This window comes from Podarcis muralis, chromosome 8, assembly GCF_964188315.1.
Source record: "Podarcis muralis chromosome 8, rPodMur119.hap1.1, whole genome shotgun sequence".
Taxonomy (NCBI): domain Eukaryota; kingdom Metazoa; phylum Chordata; class Lepidosauria; order Squamata; family Lacertidae; genus Podarcis; species Podarcis muralis.
In genome coordinates, this window is record NC_135662.1 from 42481081 (window position 1) to 42491835 (window position 10755).

At 42.6% G+C, this 10755-nt stretch overlaps 1 non-coding gene across 1 annotated transcript; it reads left to right on the forward strand.

The window, feature by feature from the left end:
- The first annotated feature begins 1388 nt into the window (after positions 1-1388).
- On the forward strand, positions 1389-1457 carry TRNAA-UGC (transfer RNA alanine (anticodon UGC)). Its single transcript has one exon. It is a non-coding gene; the product is annotated as a tRNA-Ala (tRNA).
- The last annotated feature ends 9298 nt before the right edge of the window (positions 1458-10755 follow it).

Genomic DNA, 10755 nt, shown 5'->3' on the forward strand with positions numbered 1-10755 from the left:
CTCTCTCTCTCTCTTTTGCTTTTATTATTATTTAGGTTAGTTTGTTTTTTATTGTAATGTATTATAAACAGTATTAATAAAATCTTACTTTAAAATATGTAATAATAATAATAATAATAATAATAATAATAATAATAATAATAATTTCCTCCCTTTATTAAGACCAATTTGTTCATATTCTAACTCAGGATTATCAAAGAGCCTTTCTTTTCCAGACAATGAAACTTGTTGGTCATTTTTTTATGGTACCCAACACTCTGGCACAAGCTCAATGCCTTTCTAGATTGTGCCAGAAAATACTTGTACGAAATCACGGTGGCTAAAAAAAGGACCTTCATTCAGAGCATCTTTGGATAGAGAGCAGTTTTTAAATGCGATACACATAAATAATGACACAGAAGGAAGAGTGTGGCAGGCGCAAGTTTCTCCCTCCTGTTGCTGCAACAGGAAAGCAGTAACAACTCCAAGTTCTGTCTTCCACTGAGCTGTTAACAACACAGGGATCCTGTGTCACGTTGCATCAGGAAATCTCATCTGTGCTTGATAACGCTTAGCAGAAATAATGAGCAGATTCAAGCAAAGCCAATACCAATTACCGACATTTTGCAGTGAATTAACAGAAACAGCAGAGGGACATCTGAAGACATGGATGGCCCAACTCGCCACATGGTAGCTGTCTGCCGGAGTATGGTGTTTAGTTTGAGTCTAAAAAGGCAGGGGATTTGGTTTCTTGTGTGATCTTTGATTTGGTGACTCTCTAGTAGTATTAACTAGATGTATGATTCTAAATATATATCTATATTTGTGATAAATGAAGATACATACAGGGAGCCGACAGAGAGTATGAGAGGCAGGTCAGAGTGGTTTTTCTCAGGGTGGGACACTGAGGAAGGAGAAGCGCTCCCAGGTGGGAGGGTTCAAGTCTCTGTATATGTGGAGATTAAGATAAAGCAGCTCTCCAGAATTTCAGGCAGGAGCATTTCCCAGCTCTACCTAAAGCCAGGGATTGAACCTGCATCATTTCCCAATCTCTGACTGTTAGCAGTTCTCCAGGCAGTATGGAGTATTTGAGAAAGTAGCCAAGGATTGAAAGGGAATCCCTCCCTCCCTCCCTCCCTCCCTCCCTCCCTCCCTCCCTCTCTCTCTCCCCCCCCCCCCCCGTGTGCAACTTTCTGCAGCCCCAGTGAGTCCCTGCTAAAGACAGTCCTAGGTTGTGGAAACTTCTTTGCAGCCTATCACCAGGCAAAGGAAGCTACCTCGTACCCCTCTACATTGCCCTACTAATCTCCAGTGGAGTATTGCCTGTTTACATCCTCTGTGAAATCCAGTGGAGTGAAATTGCTTGAGAAAGGGAAGGAGGGATGCAACAAAAACTGGGGGAAGAGTTAGTCTTAGCTCAGTGGTAGAGCATCTGCTTTGCATGCAGAAGGTCCCAGGTTCAATCCCTGGCATCTCCCGCGTGAATCAGTGCAGACAATTCTGAGCTAGATGGACCAATGCTCTGTCTAAGGCAGCTTCCAAGGTTCCAGTGAACACCTCTTCCCTCTTTACAGAGGTGCAATGTTGGACTAGCATTAAGCCACTCGAATGGAAGGCCCTGCGTACCCAAGGGAGGTGTCTGAGCATGGGCATGGTTATGGAAGACTATGTCTCCTTAGCAGCTGTCCATCAACCTGGCCTGATGTGCTCAACCTCCTTCCCTCCCCACATCTCTGCTCTGCTGAGTAGCTTCAAGCAGGGAGGAGGAAGGAGAGGAGGCAGAAGTTAGAAGAAGGAAGGGAAAGAACTGGAAAATGCAAAATACATTTAATTTTCAGGGTATATATCTGTAATGCATTTCCCATGAAAAATGCAGAACCACCACTACTTAGTACTGGCAATGATTGCTCATGAAACTTTCAGTTTTGCTGAAAGAGAGTCACCAGGAAGGGCAGAGTTACAGGAAGTCCTGTTGGGTGATCAATGTGTATACAAAACACAAAGGGCAACCATTTCCCTCCCGAAGCCTACCTAAATGGCACCACTGTTACGAGATCTGCCTGACACATAAATTAATATCGTTATTAAAATTACCATTTACACAGTATGCAGGAAAAAATCCCATAATATTAATTTCCCTCGGCAGTCATTCTGAGTTAATTACATGGCAAATTAATTTATGCTTTGTGTGGTTAGGAAATCTCAAGAGAATAGTCTTTCACCGATCAATAGATATCTGATGCACAATGGCTGTATACTATAATTTAATTATGGAGTTTCAGCACACTCATTTCCTAGGTATTTCATGTCCAGATTTCTTAATGTGGAGCACATCTCCTAAACAGCGTCCTCTTATGACACAAGGACCCCACATCCACTGAGCAGTCATCTGTTTAGGGACAATGAGCTCACTCTCCCTCCACTGGTGTCTAAGTTCTTGCCTAATGAAGGGTCCCAATCCAGCAACAGAACTGCATGCACGTATAGCCTTGGCCTTGGGACCACATGGGCAACATCGGTTTGCACATGTGGTTCTTGTGCCAGTTGACTGATTATGCGCACAAGTCCACCTAGCTGGATCGGTTGATGTAACAATGACTGGCAACACTTTAAGAAATATCAGCTGCTGAATTAAATGTCTGGGCCTAGACCACTGTCATGCAGTAAAACAGGTTTTCACAGTCCTGTGTAGTTGCCAGTATACTACCAGGGTGCAAGAATTTTTATATTCTGGGCTCCTCCAGTCTCTTACTTTGCAAACTGCAAAAGACCTGCTTGTTTTTAAGTTGATTTGTTGCACTAGGGCGACAGAACGCTTTAATCCACTTTAAATGCATAAGCAGATCCATACCATCCATTTAAAACACATTCAAAATGCATTATTATTATTTATTAAATGTCTATACTACCCTTCATCCAGAGATCACAGGGAGGTTTACACATACACATTGTTGCACGGTACCCCAATCTTGAGCGGCACAAGATTCCAGAGAGTCCAGGTGCCTACCCAGGGTTCGTGTTTCCTTTGAAATGGGATACAGCAGCAACTGTGGTGTCTTTATGATTTATGGTTTATTTATGCATACAGTCGTACCTTGGAAGTTGAACAGCTTAGTTCCTGAACGTTTTGGCTCCTGAACATCGCAAACCTGGAAGTGACTGTTCCAGTTTGCAAACTATTTTTGGAAGCTGAATGTCCAACGGGGTTTCTGCAGCTTCCGATGGGCTGCAGGAGCCTCCTGCAGGGTCCTCCCTTAAAAAGGGCACATATTGCAGTGAGACCTGGAAACTGACACCCTGTGTTATGGGTGGGTACGATTGGTCAGCCACAACACCCAATTGGTAGGACCCTCATAGCTGGGTGCAATCTGGTCAATGGGACGCAGTCCAAATGGTTCAAGGGACCTATTTATGCCCATGCATGTGACCCAGAGCTTCCTCTTTCGGCGCGTGGATTCCGAACACCCACCCACCTCTCCCTATATTTAGGGCTTGCATGCTTGACCTTGCTATGCCGTCATGTATCGTCTGTTGTTGGGACAGGGGCACGGCAGGAATTTCCCCCACTTGGCTGATTGGCTGTTGCCATTTGGGTTTCGCCTGCCACGTAGCAAATCATCACAACTTGTAAGGTTGCAGATAGGCTCTGGTTCAGGTGATAGGGATGGGAGAATGCTCTCGCCATCCCTATGTGAAGGGTTAAAGGAATCCAGGGACCCAACTTGGTTTAGTCAACCCCTGAGAGGGGCTTGTGCCCGTGCCAGATTCCAGGGGGACATCTGGGTGGCAGACATAGTCTGTTCCCGATTTTTCGCTTATCCAGGTGTTCACCCTTGGCTGACCTATGCTGGACCCTGGGTCAGCGCTACCTGCATGGCAGGGAGCTAGTCGAACCAGAGCCTATGCAACTAATCACTTTCTGTAATCAATAAAGTTGTGGCCTAAATTCTGCCAAAAACCAAAACCAAAATTTGAGTCAAATGTGAATTTATTTAGGGGGGAGGTTTCTGGGTCTGAACACGCAAAAGCCTTAGAGAAAACAGACCCTCAGGTAAACTCCCCCTTCCAAAAGAACCAAAACAAAGCACTAGTCCATGAGCATGCTTAGTGATCATGGAATGCTGATTGACTGTTAGGGGAGGGGCAAGGAGAAGAAATGGGATCTCAGGAAAGGGCAGTGTTTCACCTAACCAGCCATAAATAGGAACACTCCACACTGTAGCATTTTATACTTATGGATTCTGTCCTTGGCAAAAAGAAAAAAAGGTTAGCACTTTTCTTTTTTGCAATCTCAGCTAAAGCTACTTTTCACAAAGGTATAATCTAAATGCATGTACATGAAGAACATTATTACTTGGGTGCTAAAAAATGAAACTGTTGATGGCTGTTCCTTGCACATCTCGCAGCCCCCATTTTCAAGAGGGACTGAGGCTCATGGGAAAGTTATTTTCATTTTTTCCAAGTGCTCTGCTTTCAAGGAACACTGGTGTATAAATGAAATGCAGCAGTCACATGCGCTACAGACCATGGGGCTTCAACTGCTGTTTCTTCATGCAAATGCAATATTAATTTGCTGGCATTTTACCTTTGACATAATTACAACTTCTTACGTGGCGTGCTTAGAATAGAAAACATTCCCCATATAATGAAATAGAGCGTAGTGACAGCTTTCAATCAAATACTAGTTTACGTTGCACCTAGAGACTTGAAGGATTTGCTTTCATTTATGAGGAATAAGAGGGATGTGGGTGGCGCTGTGGGTAAAACCTCAGCACCTAGGACTTGCCGATCGTCAGGTCGGCGGTTCGAATCCCCGCGGCGGGGTGAGCTCCCGTCTTTCGGTCCCAGCTCCTGCCCACCTAGCAGTTCGAAAGCACCCCCGGGTGCAAGTAGATAAATAGGGACCGCTTACTAGCGGGAAGGTAAACGGCGTTTCCGTGTGCTGCGCTGGCTCGCCAGATGCAGCTTGTCACGCTGGCCATGTGACCCGGAAGTGTCTTCGGACAGCGCTGGCCCCTGGCCTCTTAAGCAAGATGGGCGCGCAACCCCAGAGTCGGACACGACTGGCCCGTACGGGCAGGGGTACCTTTACCTTTATGAGAAATAAGCAAAGTGCACGAAATATTAGTGCCAGATATGACCAATTAAGATCAGATGCCACATATGATCATAAGCAGTAAGGAAAGGGCTGTTGCTCAGTGGTAGTGCATACAAGACTTTACACACAAAAGGTCCCAGATTCAAACCCCAGCATCTCCAGGTGGGATCAGGAATGTCATCTGTCTAAAACCCTGGAGGCCCACTACTGGTCAGAGTGTGGACAATACTGAGCCAGATGAACCCAAGGTCTGACTTGGTATCAGGTAGCATCCTTTGTTCCACAAAATAACCATACTAGAGAAAGACTAAATAACCTGTTCCAAATGTTTCTTTTCTGACCATCACCACACCTTCCTACCATACCCATTAGATAGTAGATTGATGAGGTTGATGTATAGTACATAAATGATTCCCCCAGTGCCCATTATATTGGGTACCTGCAGATGATTATGGGGATTGAAAATAACTCAGAATTGGAATATATTATGGACAAATTCTATCAAAACATTTATATTATATTATATTATATTATATTATATTATATTATATTATATTATATTATTATATTATAATTTGTATATCACTCTTTATCCATAGATCTCAGGGTGGTTCACAACATAAAATTACAAAAGCACAAAATACATAAAAAGAACAAAAACAAACCAATAATCTCCCCTCCCAAACCTGTATGGCTTTTACTGGAAAATTATTAGCCAATGAGCAATCCAAAAGGTTTAATTCTGAAAAGTGGCTTTCAACTTACCAAATGAATGAAATGAAAGCTTCCGGTCACATTGGGATATCTAGCTAGTCATATATCGGATATACTTCTGAAAGGTGGCAAGTCAATCTTTTTTTTAAGGGTTTTTAGAAATATGGCAACCCTACCAGAGAAAGTAAAATCCTTCTTCCAGAACTCAAAAGAGTGACAGCTGAGATCTCCAGTTAAAACAAAAACCATTCTAAAATGTATCCATTCTGTTGGAACCCCGTATGGTTATCACAGCTCATGTTAAAGAAAATGCATAGCTCTTCCAAGTTCTCAAACAATGGTGTTCTAAGTAGGAATAAAACCCCACACTGTGTTTTAGGGCGTAGACATACTAGTAGCATCATGTTTGAATTTAGCCTTCCAAGCAAATGAGTTCATGACTGGCCTTTCAGAAGATCAGATAAATAAAAAAATGAAATACAAAAAATGTACCCATGCCTGTTTGCATAAAGAAAGAAAAACTCCATCATGGCTTAAAATTAGCCAGAAAAATTATCTGATGTGGTTTGGGAAAGAAGAACTGCAGGCTAAAAGGGAACAGCAGCACATTGAAAGAACAAAAGAGTTATTACATTATATAAGTGTCGGATCATTAATTGGATGCCCTACAGTGTGGAAGAGCTAGTCACCTCCTAATTCTGGAATAGCCTGCTGCCCTTGAACTGGTTACCCAAGCCTAATTATACGTATGTCGCCTTTTGTGGACGCTAATAATGCTTCTTTGAAGATTAGCTGACAGGGACCTCTGAAAGTAATATCTCTCTTTCATAGCATGTCTGATTATACCTGCCTTCAGGGGCAACATCCTCAGTGAGGTTTGATCGCTGCTTGCATGACTGTTTTGTGTGAACTTACTGATGAAAAACAAATAAATCAACCTTGTTACCCGACTCTTAAATACTTTAAAATGGCCCTACGCATTCCCGTCAATCTTTGTTGGCATGGTCTCTTTAGCTGCATATTTTTTTAATGTGGTTGCCCTTGAAATTAATGGTTGAAGACCTGTTTCTCTGCCATAAGACATTGTTTTTGAGTGGGTCTCTGCTTACGCATAAACTCAAATGCTAGGCACAGCCCATCAGAGAGCACAAGCTTCACAATGCTGGTATTGCTGTAGAGTTTGTAGGTTACCTTGCTTCAAAGTGACCCTGATATATCATGGGCACTTTAACTATCCCGTCACTCTCCGATGCATGAGTGATCATTTCTGCTATTAGACCAATAAACAGATTGGGCTTCACTTTGATACAAAAACTAGGTTTGAATAGGCTTCTGGGGAAACCATGGCTAATGCACAAAGTTAATGACTTAGCCTCACAATTCTCCAATGGGGGAAAAATACATTTTAGTAATTTTGTGGATTCCTGCTGCTTCTGCCCTTCAAGGAACAAATTATCCCCTGATTCCATGCTACTTGACTCCTTATTATCAGCTAATCTTAAACAAACAGCCCCCTCAGTCCTCTTCTGCAGTGATTTATGGAAGTGCAAAGGTCTGCTTTCCTGCTGCCCTATGGTAACACATTAGTTGCCAAATCCATTCTGAGGAATGGATTTAAACGATTAGGAGGATTTATGTCTTGGTTCCACCTATATTTGAGGGGATAAAGAAGGAGTCAAGTCCTATGCCTTCTGCAGGTTAAATGGAGAAGGAACAGTAAAAAGTGGTTGGATAAGTAGATGCAGACCCATCTGAGAAGGACAAAACAGGCTAGAAAGGATTGGAATTATTTTTGAACAGAAGCATGTTGCACAGCTATGGTTGGTTATAAAAGGGAAACACTTTGAAGATAAGTCTCAGGCAAGTTGTTTCTACCTGCTTCACAGTAGATAACCTTGTATTTGTACCAGCCAAAGGATAGCAGCAGGGTCTACAATGCCGGAAGGCTGTGCAACTCGGTTTAGCATGAATAGACAGCTGGCATAAAAATAAGAAGTCTACCTTAAAAGCACCACATACTATTTAGCACACCCCTGGAATCTTCTCAAGGATGATTAAGGAAATACTATAAGCAGGGTTTTTATTAATATCCCACTGTTCTAGGATATCTGGAAAGAGATAAAAGAATAACTGGCCTCAAAAAGAAGTCTCAGTTTTGGAAGAGCAGAAGGAAAGGCTCAATGGGAGAGCATTGGCTTTGCATGCAGATGTCCCCAGTTTCAATCCCCGGTATCTTCATATAAGGCTGGGAATGTTGTTGGCATCCATCTACCTTGGGAGACAATGGAGGAGTGCACCTTTGGGGGGGGGTGAGGTCAAGCTGTTGGATGGGTTGCAGCACCTGCTGTGGCTGCAGAGACTGATGAGGGAGAGATGTGCAGGTGGGGCAGATAAAAGGGTCCAGTTGTGCTGCCACAGATGCGGCCTGGTGCTTCTTCTCTCTACACTCCTCCCAGTGGTCGTTTCTCTTCTGGTCCCTGGTGAGCACACCTTGGAGAGCCTGCCCTCTTCCATTCTGTGGACATGACCAAGCCAGCACAGATGTCGCTGAGAAAGGAGTGTGGACATGCTGGGAATGTGAGATGCGAGCTTGGGAAAGCACACCTTGATTTGGAATTCTGTCCTGCCACGTAATACACAAAAGTCTCCTGATGCAGTGCATATGGAAGGTGTTGAGGTGTTGCTCCTGAAGGTTGCAAGTTGCCCAAGACTCACTTCCATAGAGCAATTCACGCTGTGTAAAACCCTGGAGAGCTGCTTCTAGTAAGTATCCACAGTGCTGAGCTAGATGGAACAATGGTCTGTCTGACTTGGTGCAAAGCAACTTCCTTTATTCCTATGTTCCAAAGATGGTTGCTTTTCAGCAGTAACACACAAGCATTTCCCCAACCAATGAGAATACAGGATGCTTTGATGGGTGGCCAATCTCATGGTTGCTTTTGTCCCCCGAATTAACTATACAGCACACATTGTATTAGGGAGGTAATGAATATTGATGTTTCTGAATACTACAGCAAAAGGGGAATACTGAACTGTTTGCTTTCATTATGCACCAAAGTTCCAAATGATCATTCTGAGTTCACAGACTTTTTCTAGGGTATTTGTTATCTTCATTCTCATATTTTTACCCCATGTTACCCCATACTTAAACTATGACTGCCAATCCGTTATAGGTTCAGATTCATTAACTTGACTATGTTTGGTAATTAATCACTGACTCATCAATCAATCAATCAATCAATCAATCAATCAACTGAAATTCAATACCACATATTCTTGATATATCTTAGTGGGCCTCTTTCCACAGACACACTATTCTCTGACCCTCTTTTAGATTTGCAGAGATTTTTCTTCAAGCTTTTATACATATGCAAACTGCTGATATTATAATACCTACATAATAAAACACTGTATTATTTGCACAATCATGCACTTCACACTGTTAAAAGCACACTTGAGAATTAAAGTGAAAGCTGGCAGTGCTCAATGACTACCCTTGTAATAAAAGGTCATTTAGCTATGTTTGCTTGAACAGAGAGCAGTATGCCATTAATCCATGTTATGTTCCACATATTACATTCAACAGATAGCTACTTAGGAAGGTTGGTGCTACTGTTCCAATTAGGCTGAAGTCCTAAGAATGTTTGCAAGGAAGTTCTGCTAAACTCAGTGGGACTTCCTTCTGAGTTGCCACATTCAGCAATGTGGTTGTTAAGTCATATATTTGTTATTCAAGTTTTGTCTGATCCTCTATGAAAACGTATCATGGGGAAAACATTTTTGCACTTACTTGCCTTTGTCCTTTGCCCAACTTTATATGGGGACCTGCCATTTTTCTCACACCAAACCATTTTAGGTTCCATTCCTAAACACATGTCCACGATGGCTTCAGATTGCAGTCTTAATAACATCGTGCCATTATGGATATTAATGTAGACTTGCTGTCTATAGAATCTTTTCCACATGTGGGAGACAGCTGTCTTGTAGAGGCTAATTTGATGTAATAAAGACCACATCAAGTCTGATCTCGTTGGGCTAGTGTACTTTCTAGGTCTTTAGAATGTGGCCTGTGCTCCAACAATTGACTAGGGAAAGACTATACTCAGAGACCCAAGACCTTGAAGCTCATCAAGCACTAACTTAGAGCAAGAACCACTTCAGTAAATCAGCTTGGACATGTTGCATCACATAGGTCACCATAGGCTTATTAAAGCTTTACTTTAATGGCTGGCTACGGGAGGAAATTGTACTGTCTGTTTCTTTTCAGAAATCGTCTCTTTAGGGTCCGTAAGACCCCCCCCCCCTTTAAACTAAGTAGTATGAAGGAATTGAGGTCATTTGGAAACCTTTGGTGAAATTATGTATTACATTCCTATTAATAACTCTATTTGTGCAAGACAGACTTAAGCAGGCACTAATGACAGCAAAAGCCATTTGAACAAGGGTTAATGTAAGTAGGGAAATGGCAGTGTTACAAATGTTATTCTACGGAACTTTATAATGGGAGTTGAATGCAGAGAGTGACAGATTTAGGAATATATAAATCATGCAGAGCTCACTAATTCCTCTACCCTAGAGACTATTGTAAAAATAGCTTTATAACCTAGCTACTCGCTGCTTCCATTGCAGCTACAAATATGATGGCTTCTATCGTGGCAGCCATTTAAAGAGAGATTAAATCAATATGCCTCTTTTTTCCTGCAGATTTGCCTGCACCGTGTTCTGTTATGTGCATCCTGTTGACACTGACATTGCCACTGCAGATCTTGTAGTTCTGTCCTCCATACATGCTATTTTGGAGAGCGGATTTCAGATATTGCTGTGTTAACTTGTTATACCTGCAGTGGTTCAGCACTTCCCAGCCTAGCCTGTAGGGAGCATCAGGGGGGGGTGTGTCAAAGGTTGCAGCCTTTCATTAGCAGCCTGGCTTGGATATTCAGCAGCAGCAGTGGTAGTCTTGAGGT